The 15,952-nt window shown below is 27.1% G+C and overlaps 1 pseudogene; it reads left to right on the top strand.

Moving 5' to 3' along the window:
- The first annotated feature begins 9,577 nt into the window (after window positions 1-9,577).
- Window positions 9,578-13,035, top strand: LOC148200616 (uncharacterized; annotated as a pseudogene).
- The last annotated feature ends 2,917 nt before the right edge of the window (window positions 13,036-15,952 follow it).

Here is a 15,952-nt window from a genome sequence, read left to right as displayed (position 1 = left end):
CTATTGCCCTCAGAAAAGGTACTCGTTCCACTCGGAACCCTCATCCCATTTATAATTTTCTAAGCTATCATCGATTGTCGCCCTCCTATTTTTCTCTTTTATCCTCAGTGTCCTCTATTGTTATACCCAAGAATGTGAAAGAAGCACTTGATCATCCTGGATGGCGACAAGCTATGATTGCAGAAATTCAGGCTCTTGACCACAGTAATACTTGGGAGCTGGTGCCCCTTCCCCCAGGCAAAAAGGCGGTTGGTTGTCGATGGGTGTATGCAGTTAAAGTTGGCCCTGATGGTGAAATTGATCGGCTCAAAGCCCGACTTGTTGCAAAAGGTTACACTCAGGTTTATGGTCTTGATTATTGTGACACTTTCTCTCCTGTAGCCAAGATGACTACTATTCGTCTCTTCTTTGCCATGGCAGCCATTCGTCACTGGCCACTTCATCAATTGGATATCAAGAATGCCTTCCTACATGGTGATCTTGAGGAAGAAGTTTATATGGAGCAACCTCCTGGGTTTGTTGCTCAGGGGGAGTTTGGTGTGTATGCAAATTGCATCGATCTCTATATGGCCTCAAGCAATCCCCACGTGCTTGGTTTGGAAAGTTTAGCTCCATTGTTCAAAAATTTGGGCTAAAACGCAGTGAAGCAGACCATTCAGTTTTTTATTGTCATTCTTCTCTCGGGAAATGTGTTTACTTAATAGTATATGTTGATGATATTGTGATTACAGGAAATGATGCTGTTGGAATATCTCAACTAAAAGAGTACTTGTGTAGACATTTTCAAACCAAGGATCTTGGAAGTCTCAAATACTTCTTAGGCATTGAAGTAGCGCAATCAAAAGATGGAGTTGTAATCTCCCAAAGGAAGTATGCTCTTGATATATTACAAGAAACAGGCATGATTGATTGTAGACCGGTAGACAGTCCCATGGACCCAAACCAGAAATTAAGGACAAAAGAAGGTGAATTATTCTCCGATCCAGAGAGGTATAGGAGGCTGGTTGGCAAACTGATTTATCTCACTATTACAAGGCCAGATCTATCCTTTGCAGTTGGAGTGGTTAGTCAGTTCATGCAGGCTCCATGTGTTGACCATTGGAATGCTCTCATTCGCATTCTAAGGTATGTAAAGAAGGCTCCCGGGCAATGATTGTTATATGAAGATAAAGGAAGCATTCATGTCTCTGGGTATTGTGATGCAGATTGGGCAGGTTCACCTATTGATAGACGGTCTACAACAGGATATTGTGTTTTTCTGGGAGGAAACATTATTTCATGGAAAAGTAAGAAACAAAATGTAGTAGCTCGATCAACCGCGGAAGCCGAGTATAGAGCAATGACATCACTAACATGTGAACTTATATGGGTGAAACAATTCCTTCAAGATATTAAATTTTGTGACATCCATACTATGAAGATGTATTGCAACAATCAAGTTGCTCTCCACATTGCATCAAATCCAGTGTTCCACGAGAGGACTAAACATATAGAAATTGATTGTCATTTTTGTTTGTGAAAAGTTGTTGACCAAAGAAATATGTACTGAGTTTATTGGGTCAAACGATCAACTCGCAGATGTATTGACCAAGTCATTAATGGGTCCTCGGATTAAGTTTATTTGTTCCAAGCTTGGTACATATAATTTGTATGCTGCTCCAGCTTGAGGGGGAGTGTTAGGATATTTATCATATTTTATCATCATTATAGTGTGTCAAGGTTTACCCTATTTATCATGATTATATTATGTCTAGGATTACCCTATTTATCATGATTATATTGTGTCTAAGGTTACCCTATTTATCATGTACTTGTGTATCAATTTATTCTTATAAATAGAAGATTGTGAGAGGGATCAATCAAGCCCTCTAGAATTATTTTACAGTTTCAATCTTAAGTACCATAATAATTTTTTGTATTTTATTTTTATAAAGTAAATATAAACACACATGCGATCGTGCATGTGTTTTAAAATTCAAATGTTTATAATCTTTTATTCAGCTTCTTTTACTTTTCAATCTTCTTCTCCTATTTCAACACACAATTTATTTTACTTTCTTTTATTTTTCATTTCATGTTTGATTTCTACTCATTATTTATCTGATAATATTAAAGTATACAACATTTCTATCTTATATTTATTATACTTATGTTTATTGTCATAGAAAATTGTTTAACAATATAATTTATAAATAAAAAATTGTTAATATTACAAAAGATATATATATATATATATATATATATATATATATTATGAAGGAGAAAATATATAATAATCATAATATAATAGTTATCTTAAAAATATTAATTATAATTAATATGACAAGAAGATAGCGAAGTGGTTTTTTATATTCTATTATATAAATATATATTTAAGAACTAATATGTATAATCCATAATAAAATTCAAGTTATACTCTCAGTATTGGATTGTTAGTGACTAGATTATTGTTAATTAGGAATACATTCTCAAGAGAATAAAATTAATAATAAGTTATTAAAAAAAAGTGGGTAAATTGTGCTATATTATGCTATTGAATTAGTTGAGTGATTTGTGGTGTGTTACGAGAAGTTAGTACGTGTGTACAACTACTTCTAACATTTAGATAATTTAATTTATTTTATGAGAGATCCAGTATCTAAAATAAATAAAAAATCCAAAAACTGAATTTGGTGAACTAAAATATGTCTATTTAAAGCTCTTATCGTATTACAATAAACCCTAATTGAAAAAGTGAATTTCTATATTTTTCTCTTTTACTTCAATCAATTATGCGTTTCAAGTGTAGGGCACGTTGTCTTTCGGTAAAGCTTTTCCGCTATTTCACTTTTTCTTTATGCGCAAACCTTATGTATGTAATTGAGAAAATTACGAATAACATTTCAATCTTAACACATACTTGTATTTACTTGTATTGCTTTTCAAATCTAAATTTGTCAAAATAAACAAATTATGACGAGTCATGCACAATCAACCAAAGTACGTACTATTATCTTTTATCACAGAATCTATTTCTTCCAAATGATAAAATGATTTCAACTATTTATGTATATCGGTATAATTTTATTTATCAAAGAGTCATCAATATAATATAAATATTAAAATAGTCATCAATATATTAATACTAAAATATATTTAAAACATTAACATAAATTTGAAAAAAAATGGTTTCTTCATTATTTATTTAAAATTTGAATTTTAAATTTTGTAACGTTCCATTTTAATATAATAATATTACTAAAATAAAACATCATATATTTAATAATAAAAGCAATAATCTACAATCTAGAATATAGACAACTGCTTCATCTCTCTTTTCATTTAAATCAACTTCTATTTTCTTATATTTTCACAATATTTAAAGTGATTATTGAAAACAAACTAAGGCATTATTCACTTGAGAGAGTTTGGAGGAGATGATTTCGGGAGAGTGATTGAATGGATTTTAGGAAATTTGTAGATAAATTTTTTTTTGTTTATTTGAGTAGATTTGGAAGTAAGTGAGAGTGGATTTAAAAGGTTTTACAGTAAGTTTTTAAACAATAAATTTTAATAAACACTCATTTTCTATGGTTAAATTTAAAAATTGAAATTAAATTAATAATGACAAAGTTAAGTTGATTCTGTTCAATAAAATTTATTATTTATGAAATTTTTTTATATATTTAATTATCATTTATTACTTTATTAATTAATATTTAATTTAAAAACCAATACTGATTATTCAGATTGGGATAGATTTAAGGTTGAACTTCGTCACCATTTATTTAACTGTTTCAATGCTAAAAAAAAGATAAACAATGAATTTTAAATATTAAAAATTCATATTATTATTTAATGTTTTATATTTTATATCATATAAGTAGATTTGAAATTATTTTAAATTTTAAGTATTAAATTTTTATCCAGTTTCGAATTTTTTAGTGTGAAATTATAAATTTTAGATAAAAAATTTTATATTTAATATTTCAATTTTAAAATTATATTATAATTAAGACGGTGATTTTTTTCCTTTTAAAACAAGCAGAATGATTTTACTATAAATAAACAAAAAATTCGTAAGACTATTTTAAATTAAAAACATAACAATAACAATAATTGTAAATTTAAGTTTGTTTTCTGAATTTCATGCAATAGTGACTTTTAATTAGACCGATTTAACTAACTCATCCAATACGATTTTTACAAAAAAAATTATATTTAGACTAAATTTTAACTAAATTAATAAATTACATTTAATATTATTACAATATATTTTAAAACATGTTTAACAGTTTACCCTAATTAAATTTTAAGATATATTATAGGAGATTGTAAGTTTTAATGCCTTTAACTTTACTTAACACAAGAATTAATGCATTGGTTTTTAGGTACACATTTGGCTATTAGATATATCATGATTTTATATTATAGTATGAGTGATGCATGGATTGCTATTTGATTCCTTATGAATATGGTTGTACTTTTTTTTTCAAAGTATTGCAACATGGTCTGAATTGGATTTGACTTTTTGATAAAATTACATGATATAATTGCGTGAAAATTATTGTTCTTGTTGCTTTTTTGTTTTATATGTATTGGTGAATGCTTATGAAAAACTATTTATTTTATAAATATTTGATGACATGTAACACCCCGAGTTTTTGGCGCTACATCGACTAAATTTTTCCGTAAAAAAATAAATGTAGAAATTTTGAAATTTTAAACTTCAACATAGACAGAAAATAGTACATTATTTATTACAATCGATTCTTCCGAAAATAAAATGTCCACATAGTCAGGATCGAAATAAATTTTTTAAAACACTAAAATCACAATCCCAAGTCCTCTATCCCATCTCTCTTTCGACCTTTATGCATGTTCAAAAGCGTCAGCCATCGCATCTGTAATAACATCTGCTCCCGTATAACATCACGCATTATACGATCATCGCATTCACATGCACACACAAGCAAGGGTGAGCTAACAATTCAATACAATAATCATACCTCGATATCAAACCATACTATGCTCACTTTACCAGATCAAATTATATAAACAAATACACTAAACCACATTGCATGCATCAATATATATCAAACACCAAATCAGAATGCATACACCAATATGCATCAACAACATATCAGAATGCATACACCAATATGCATCAAACACCAAATCAGAATGCATACACCAATATGCATCAACAACATATCAGAATACATACACCAATATGCATCAAACACCAAATCAGAATGCATACACCAAGATGCATCACGTCCATCCATCCCAAAAGTCATACAAATTGACTATATCACATACTAATTTAACTGTACATAATCTGCCTGATAAGATTTTGGTTAAAGAAAAACTCATTGAGTAGACTTCCAGGAAAGAGAGGTGCGTCACAATGGACAACTTAAGTACCAAGTCTTTCCTTAGCCAAAGTGTTCCTCAACTAGTTTTTTTTTAACAAATTTCTTATTAACAGATTTAAAACAACAGCATATAATATTAACACCGAAATTTAATATAGATATCAAAAAATAGAAATTAAGCAATATTGAGATCCCTGAGAAGATACGAAATTAATATCTCTAAATCTGTAACTCCGATTTCAAATCTGAATGGTCACAATAATTCATTATTTGTTATAAACTACATATTAAAATTTCAGGTTGATCCAACGGTTAACTAGATAGATATTGAGGTTTTACCGAGGTAACTCAGGTGCAGAATTTTAAGTGGTTTTCGGTTATACTCAAAATGCGGAACTAATTTCCCTAAGCACAGACTTTTAATTACAAATCTGAACGGTCAAAATGACTTAATATGTCTTATGAATTACATACTAAATTTTGGGCTCAATCTAACGGTAAATGAAATATATATGAAATTTTTACCATGATAACTTAAGAACAGAAATATAGTGTTCATCAGATTTTTCAAAACTTAAAAATTATTTTCTCCAAACATAGACTTTCAATTAAAAATCCGATCGGTTAAAGTGTATTAATATATCTTAGGAATCATATATAAGATTTTCAAGTTGATCTAACGGTCAAATAAGTCATAATATATATTTTACCGAGATGACTCAGTAACAGGTCTACAGGGGTAATTAATTTACTCAAACATGCAGGATTTATTTCTCTAAGTACAGACTTCTAATTACAAATCCAAACGGTCAAAGTAAAGAAATAGGTTTTAGAATTCATATATTAAAATTTTAGCTAAATCCAACGGTCAAAATAATTAAAAGAAAAGTTTTACCACACTAACTCGAAAATAAGAAAATTAAAATCATGAAAACTAAATTTATATAAGTGAATAGATAACTACCATTACCAAAATTTTAACATACTCATAACTCATATTCATTATCATAACATGGATAAAAATCATATACAAGAAGGATTAGCTCCCCTACCTCTATTCCAGACTTAATCTCCTGCTCCGAATTTGTTTCCCCGAAACCCTTCAGAACTTCTACTCTTCTTGCAACTAAAAATTTCTCCCTAACTCTTTCTTCTCTATTTCTCAAGCTCTCACTTGATTCCTCTTTTCTTGGTGCAAAATACCCTTCCCTCCTATGGCTATTTATAGGTAAAAAAAAATTTACTATTCATTAATATTTTAATATTATTTATTATTTTAATATTATTTAAAAAATAATATTTTAATCATTTACTTATTAAATCTGATCCTAATTTCTTCCATACTAAGAAATCCTAATTTCTTCCATGCTAAGGAATCCTAATTTCTTTCATGATAAGAATTTATTTTTACTATTCACTATTCACTTTTACTATTTACTATTCAATTAAAAAAAATACTAAATAAATTACCAAAAATTTGAACCTCTCCATCTAAAATTACTATAATTTTATATCCAAAATTTACATTTTTCTATCCACTAAAATTATTATTACTAATAAAATGCTGAAATTTACTACTATAAATATATATATATATATATATATATATATATATATATATATATATATATATATATATATATATATATATATATATATATATATATATTTTATGGGTCTTACATGACACGTCTTCAATTGAGCAATATGTCATAAAGGATATTCGGGAGTAGTGGGTTACATTTTTTTAACCATTTGTAAATGATTAGATGTTTCAACATTACTTTATGAGTTTAGAAACTATTTTATGTGTAACTATGTTAAGTAAAGAGAAATATATTTAGGAACTTTATTAGATAAATATTATATTTTGATGTGTTAATAAAAATATTAATTATTTTACTCGTTATTGATTATTTAAACTGTATTCTGGAATTGATATTTATGCAGGTCTGGGATATGGATAGTAACACATACAAATAAAATATTTTAAAAAAAAACGTCACTTTTAACACCGGTTAAATCCATATCAAATATAAAAAGTTTTGCTTTTTCACACTGGTTGTAGTTCTAGTAGGTATAAAAGTGAGATTCTTTTTATACCTATTGTAGCACCAACAAGTATAAGAAAAGAATTTTTTTTTCTCTACCCTCAAGGGGGTGTAAATAGCATATTTTTATACACAAATTCTACACAAATTCTAAAGCATATATAAAAATTGAAAACTTTTTATATTCTTGTTTCTATACCTGCTCAAAAACAAGTATAGAAAACCTTTTTAAGAGGTATAAATTGTTTTTTTCACTAGTGGCATCTCAATTTGGTCTCTAATTTGAAATTTTTGATGCAATAATATTCTCTCTATTAGTAGTGTACTAACATTGTTAAAATGGTATTAGTTTGTGTTTTTGTTATATATTTTTGTAATTATTGTTATTGTTTATTTATTTATTAGAAAAGTAAAAATTTGTGATGAAAGTTGACATGATGTCACGTAAGAGTATGATGTGTCAGTAATAATATCACTTGTATACTTTTAGTTTATAGATATACTTTGATGGTTTTCTAAACATATAAATTTTTATTTATTTTTTATTTTATTTATACCTATATATAAAGAGATGCCTCCTTCTGGTATCCATATTTATTTTCCAACTTTACCGATTAAATATCTTTTTAAAGTTTAAATATTTATTTTATCAATATTACTTTTTAATAATAATTTTATTTAAATTTATTTTTTTTATTCGACGGTTTTAAACTTAACTATTTTTTAATTAAAAAACTACATAAAAAATAAGAAAAACTGCTTAACCATAATAATTTTTTGTATTTTATTATTATAAAGTAAATATAAACACACATGCGACCGTGCATGTGTTTTAAAATTCAAATGTTTATAATCTTTTATTCAGCTTCTTTTACTTTTTAATCTTCTTCTCCTATTTCAACACACAATTTATTTTATTTTCTTTTATTTTTCATTTTATGTTTGATTTCTACTCATTATTTCTCTGATAATATTAAAGTATACAACATTTCTATCTTATATTTATTATACTTATGTTTATTGTCATAGAAAATTGTTTAACAATATAATTTATAAATAAAAAATTGTTAATATTATAAAAGATACATATATATATATATATATATATATATATATATATTATGAAGGATAAAATATATAATAATCATATAATAGTTATCTTAAAAATATTTATTATAATTAATATGACAAGAAGATAGCAAAGTTGTTTTTTTATATTCTATTATATAATTAATATTTAAGAACTAATATGTAAAATCCATAATAAAATTAGAGTTATTCTCCCAGTATTGGATTGCTAGTGACTAGATTATTCTTAATTAGGAATACATTTTCAAGAGAATAAAATTAATAATAAGTTATTAAAAAAGAAGTGGGTAAATTGTGCTATATTATGCTATTGAATTAGTTGAGTGATTTGTGGTGTGTTACGAGAAGTTAGTACGTGTGTACAACTACTTCTAACATTTAGATAATTTAATTTAGGTTTAATACCCTATTGTGTCCCCTGTTTCGCTCGAAAATGTCAAATTAGTCCATCCTTTAAAAACTGCGTCAATTACGTCCTCACTTAATAAAATTTGCATCAATGAAATACATTCCGTTAAATCCGTACAAACAGCGTTAATTGAGGAAGTAGAAGAAAGAGAAAAATAATTAACGCTGTTTGTACGGATTTAACGGAAGGGATTTCATTGATGCAAATTTTATTAAGTGAGGAAGTAATTGACGCATTTTTTAAAGGATGGACTAATTTGACATTTTCGAGCGAAACTGGGGACAAAATAGGGTATTAAGCCTTTAATTTATTTTATGAGAGATCCTAGTATCTAAAATAAATAAAAAATCCAAAAACTGAATTTGGTGAACCAAAATGTGTCTATTTAAAGCTCTTACCGTATTACAATAAACCCTAATTAAGAAAGTGAAATTCTATATTTTTCTCTTTTACTTCAATCAATTGTGCGTTTCAAGTGTAGCGTACGTTGTCTTCCGGTAAAGCTTTTCCCCAATTTCACTTTCTCTTTATGCGCAAACCTTATGTGTGTAATTGATGATGATTTTGGTTATTTCACTTTCTATACTTGTTATTTCTTAAGTTGATGTAAACTGTAAAACTGATTGATGTCATGTTTCTGGTTATGTTGTGTTTTAGATTGAGTGAGAGAGATGGAGCTTGGGTCAAATTCTGATGATAGTAAATCAACCTTTTGTCTGGCGGATGAGGATCATACTTTTGCAAATTCTATACGATACACCTTAAATTAGGAGTTAGTATATGTGAGTTTCATTCAAGATAATCTATCTATCTATCTATCTATCTTGATTAATGGTTGTTTTGCAGTCCAAGAGTGACATATTGTGGATACAGCATTCCTCATCCCTCATTTAATCAAGTTAATATCAGAGTTCAGACAACATGTAAGTACATCAAGTGTGTTCAGTTTCTTGTTTTCAGCTAACTTTCTGTTCAATTTGGGTGTGTAGAGGATTCAGCAAAGGAGATTTTTAAAGATGGATGCATGGAATTGATGCTTATGTGCTGCCATGTTAGGACCACTTTTGATTATTTAAACTGTATTCTGGAATTGATATTTATGCAGGTATGGGATATGGATAGTAACACATACAAATAAAATATTTAAAAAAAACGTCACTTTTAACACCGGTTAAATCCATATCAGAGATAACAAGTTTTGCTTTTTCCCACTGGTTGTAGTTCCAGTGTAACATCTCAAATTCTCACATTTGAAAAATTCATAATTTATATATATAAATATTACATGTTTTGGGCTCAAATTTAAACTATAAAACTATAACTTGAGTTCTTCTATCCCTCCCTTCCTTGGCTCTATCCCTCCCTTCCTTGGCATTGAGTGAGACGACATTCCTTCATCTGCTCCCGTATAACGAATTATACGATCATCGCACATACCCAAACACAAACAAGCAGGGGTAAGCTAACATGCAACCAATCATTTATGAAACATGCATATTTACTTTGATGCACTCAACAAACCTCATATGATAATTATGTCAGACATACTCATACCATCATACAACAATCACATTATAGATACTCATCCATTACTTTGATACACATGGTAAAATGACATCACATATAAAAGAACAATTAAAGCATACTCATTAAACCACAACTCACACACTCACACGACTTATCCGGATTTGTATAATTGTCGAACTATCAGTCGTCTTTGCACTTGCATATTTCAGCTGGCACTCCCCAAACTAGCAAGGTAAATCCCCCACCTGTCTATGTCTACCATCAAAGACTATGGACGAGGACCTCCCTCTACTCTCACCACTCACACCGTTCTTCTTTATGTGAGCATGAACAATGCTTTGAGTATAGGGATAGACAGACCGAGTCCAAAGTTCACTACATTTATACAGAACAACCACAACACCCCACACAACCACTTTCAGTCATCTCTCCCTGAGATGTCCAATTCATCCTCACATACATCATTATAGTTCACAACCACGTTATTTCCAACCACTTATACCTCATACATAATGTACATGACAATTGTTAAACATACAACATTAATCATACATGCACATACTTCACACATAAATCACATCATATTATGCATTCCAAACATATACTTCCCACATAAATTACATCATTTTCATATGCATAAATTCAAATCCAATATAATAAAATACAATCATTATAATTCATAATTTGTTTGTATAAATGGTCCAAAAACAGAAATTAAACAATATTGAAATCCCTGAGAAGATACGAAATCAATATCTCTAAATCTGTAACTCTAATTTCAAATCCGAACGGTCAAACTAATTTCCTATGTGTTATAAACTACATATTAAAATTTCAGGTTGATCCAACGGTTAACTAAATAGATATTGAGGTTTTATCGAGGTAACTCAGGTGCAGAATTTCAAGTGGTTTTCGGTTACACTCAAAATGCGGAACGAATTCCTCTAAGCACAGACATCTAATTACAAATCTCAACGGTCAAGATGACTTAATATGTCTTATGAACTACATACTAAAGTTTGGGCTCAATCTAACGGTTAAATTAGTCATAATCTATATTTTACCGAGAGAACTCAGTAACAGAACTACAGGGGTGATTAATTTACTTAATCATGCAGAATTTATTTCTCCAACAACAGATTTCTAATTATAAATCCGAACGGTCAAAGTGAAGAAATATGCCTTAAGATTAATATATTAAAATTTTAGCTAAATCCAACGGTCTAAATAATTATAAGAAATGTTTTACTACAGTAACTCGAAAATAGGAAAACTATAATCATGAAAACTAAATTTATACAAGTGAATAGATAACTACCATTACCAAAATTTTAACATGTCCATAACTCATATTCACTACCATAACATGGATAAAAATCATATATAAGAAAGGTTAGCTTCCCTACCTCTATTACAGACGTAATCTCGTGCTTAGAAATTGTTCCCCGAAAATCCTCCAGAATTTCCCCTTTGCAAATTTAGAATTTCCTCCAACTCTCTTCTCTCAAACTTTTTCTAAATTTTTGGTGCAAGTTTTAGCCTTCCCCATGTTTCCTATTTATAGTCCAAAAATTTTACTATTCATCATATTTTTTTAATATTATTTATTATTTTAATATCACCATTTACATAATGGATTTACCACTTACATAATGGATTCACCACTCACATAATAGATTCACCACTTACATAATGGATTTATAATGGAGTGATAATGGATTCCTTAATTATGACTTCAAATATGAATGCTTTCTCCATTATCAATATTTTAAATTTTATTTTACATTATTTATTTATTTTTATTTATTTTATTTTTATTAATTATTACTTCTAATAATTAAATTTTTACTATTAAGGTAAATATTTTTTATGGATCTTACATCCAGTAGGTATAAAAGTGAGATTCTTTTATACCTATTGTAGCACCAACAAGTATAAAAAAAGAGTTTTTTTTTCTCTACCCTCAAGGGGGTGTAAATATCATATATTTATACCTATTATAAACATAATAGGTATAAAAGAAAAACTTTCTACACCAATTCTAAAGTATATAGAAAAATTGAAAACTTTTTATATTCTTGTTCCTATACCTGCTCAAAAACAAGTATAGAAAACCTTTTTAAGAGGTATTAATTTTTTTTTTCACTAGTGGCATCTCAATTTGGTCTCTAATTTGAAACTTTTTATACAATAATATTCTCTCTATTAGTAGTGTACTAACACTGTTAAAATGGTATTAGTTTGTGTTTTTGTTATATATTTTTGTAATTATTGTTATTGTTTATTTATTTATTAGAAAATTAAAAATTTGTGATGAAAGTTGACATGGTGTCACGTAAGAGTCTGATGTGCCAGTGATAATATCACTTGTATACTTTTAGTTTATAGATATACTTTGATTGTTTTCTAAACATATAAATACATCACATCAAGTGTGTTCAGTTTCTTGTTTTCAGCTAACTTTCTGTTCAATTTGGGTGTAGAGGATTCAGCAAAGGAGGTTTATAAAGATGGATGCATGGAATTGATGCTTATGTGCCGCCATGTTAAGACCTCTTTTGATCATGCTGTCACTCAATTTAAAAACACCAAAGCCAAATGATTTTCCTTTTTATTCTTAATCTTAATATAATAATCTATTCAATGTCATGACCCTACTTTCTACCATAATAATCACATCTTTTCCTACCTTTTGTGCTTTCCTTTTAGGAGGAATATTTGAATACAATATCTCGCTTATCTTGTTACGACACATCCTCACACTTATAATAACACAACATTTACAAAACTAGCATCACTTATTAGAATAGTTTCTAAGAGAGACAGAAATACACTAGTAGAAAAATATGAAATTGTTACTAATAAGTCAATTCGTAAAACTTCTATCATAATGTTTTTAAATTCTTACGTGAGCTAATCTTAGTTTATGGAAAAGTAGATTTTAGTTTCCTATTTATTGGAAATTATTTTCAACAAAAATTGTGCAAATCACATTTTATTAATAAAAAAACTTAAGACAATATCACTGCATTGTCTTTTTTAGCTTTACCATTTTCTTTTTGAAATCCGACTACGCAAACTACGAATATATGTACAATTAAATTAAATTAAAGAAATATGAAAAATATGAAATTAAAAAATGAGGTTGAGAAAACTACGAATAACATTTCAATCTTAACACATACTTGTATTTACTTGTATTGCTTTTCAAATCTAAATTTGTCAAAATAAACAAATTATGACGAGTCATGCACAATCAACCAAAGTAGGTACTATTATCTTTTATCACAGAATCTATTTCTTCCGAATGATAAAATGATTTCAACTATTTATGTATATCGGTATAATTTTATTTATCAAAGACTCATCAATATAATATAAATATTAAAATAGTCATCAATATATTAATACTAAAATATATTTAAAACATTAACATAAATTTGAAAAAAAAATGGTTTCTTCATTATTTATTTAAAATTTGAATTTTAAATTTTGTAACGTTCCATTTTAATATAATAATATTACTAAAATAAAACATCATATATTTAATAATAAAAGCAATAATCTACAATCTAGAATATAGATAACTGCTTCATCTCTCTTTTCATTTAAATCAACTTCTATTTTCTTATATTTTCACAATATTTAAAGTGATTATTGAAAACAAACTAAGGCATTATTCACTTGAGAGAGTTTGGAGGAGATGATTTCGGGAGAGTGATTGAATGGATTTTAGGAAATTTGTAGATAAATTTTTTTTTGTTTATTTGAGTAGATTTGGAAGTAAGTGAGAGTGGATTTAAAAGGTTTTACAGTAAGTTTTTAAACAATAAATTTTAATAAACACTCATTTTCTATGGTTAAATTTAAAAATTGAAATTAAATTAATAATGACAAAGTTAAGTTGATTCTGTTCAATAAAATTTATTATTTATGAAATTTTTTATATATTTAATTATCATTTATTACTTTATTAATTAATATTTAATTTAAAAATCAATACTGATTATTCAGATTGGGATAGATTTAAGGTTGAACTTCGTCACCATTTATTTAACTGTTTCAATGCTAAAAAAAAGATAAACAATGAATTTTAAATATTAAAAATTCATATTATTATTTCATGTTTTATATTTTATATCATATAAGTAGATTTGAAATTATTTTAAATTTTAAGTATTAAATTTTTATCCAGTTTCGAATTTTTTAGTGTGAAATTATAAATTTTAGATAAAAAATTTTATATTTAATATTTCAATTTTAAAATTATATTATAATTAAGACGGTGATTTTTTCCTTTTAAAACAAGCAGAATGATTTTACTATAAATAAACAAAAAATTCGTAAGACTATTTTAAATTAAAAACATAACAATAACAATAATTGTAAATTTAAGTTTGTTTTCTGAATTTCATGCAATAGTGACTTTTAATTAGACCGATTTAACTAACTCATCCAATACGATTTTTACAAAAAAAATTATATTTAGACTAAATTTTAACTAATAATAAATTACATTTAATATTATTACAATATATTTTAAAACATGTTTAACAGTTTACCCTAATTAAATTTTAAGATATATTATAGGAGATTGTAAGTTTTAATGCCTTTAACTTTACTTAACACAAGAATTAATGCATTGGTTTTTAGGTACACATTTGGCTATTAGATATATCATGATTTTATATTATAGTATGAGTGATGCATGGATTGCTATTTGATTCCTTATGAATATGGTTGTACTTTTTTTTTCAAAGTATTGCAACATGGTCTGAATTGGATTTGACTTTTTGATAAAATTACATGATATAATTGTGTGAAAATTATTGTTTTTGTTGCTTTTTTGTTTTATATGTATTGGTGAATGCTTACGAAAAATTATTTATTTTATAAATATTTGATGACACGTCTTCAATTGAGAAATATGTCATAAAGGATATTCGGGAGTAGTGGGTTGCATTTTTTTAACCATTTGTAAATGATTAGATGTTTCAACATTACATTATGAGTTTAGGAACTATTTTATGTGTAACTATGTTAAGTAAAGAGAAATATATTTAGGAACTTTATTAGGTAAATATTATATTTTGATGTGTTAATAAAAATATTAATTATTTTACTCGTTATTGATTATTTAAACTGTATTCTGGAATTGATATTTATGCAGGTCTGGAATATGGATAGTAACACATACAAATAAAATATTTAAAAAAAAAACGTCACTTTTAACACCAGTTAAATCCATATCAGAGATAAAAAGTTTTGCTTTTTCACACTGGTTGTAGTTCTAGTAGGTATAAAAGTGAGATTCTTTTTATACCTATTGTAGCACCAACAAGTATAAAAAAAGAATTTTTTTTCTCTACCCTCAAGGGGGGTGTAAATAGCATATTTTTATACCTATTATAAACATAATAGGTATAAAAGAAAAACTTTCTACACCAATTCTAAAGCATATATAAAAATTGAAAACTTTTTATATTTTTGTTTCTATACCTGCTCAAAAACAAGTATAG

This window comes from Vigna umbellata, chromosome 4 (genome assembly GCF_029865625.1).
Source record: "Vigna umbellata cultivar VRB3 chromosome 4, Vumbellata_1.0, whole genome shotgun sequence".
Lineage (NCBI taxonomy): Eukaryota > Viridiplantae > Streptophyta > Magnoliopsida > Fabales > Fabaceae > Vigna > Vigna umbellata.
The sequence above is the reverse complement of the archived record's forward strand: the minus strand, read 5'-3'. Positions and strand labels throughout refer to the sequence as shown.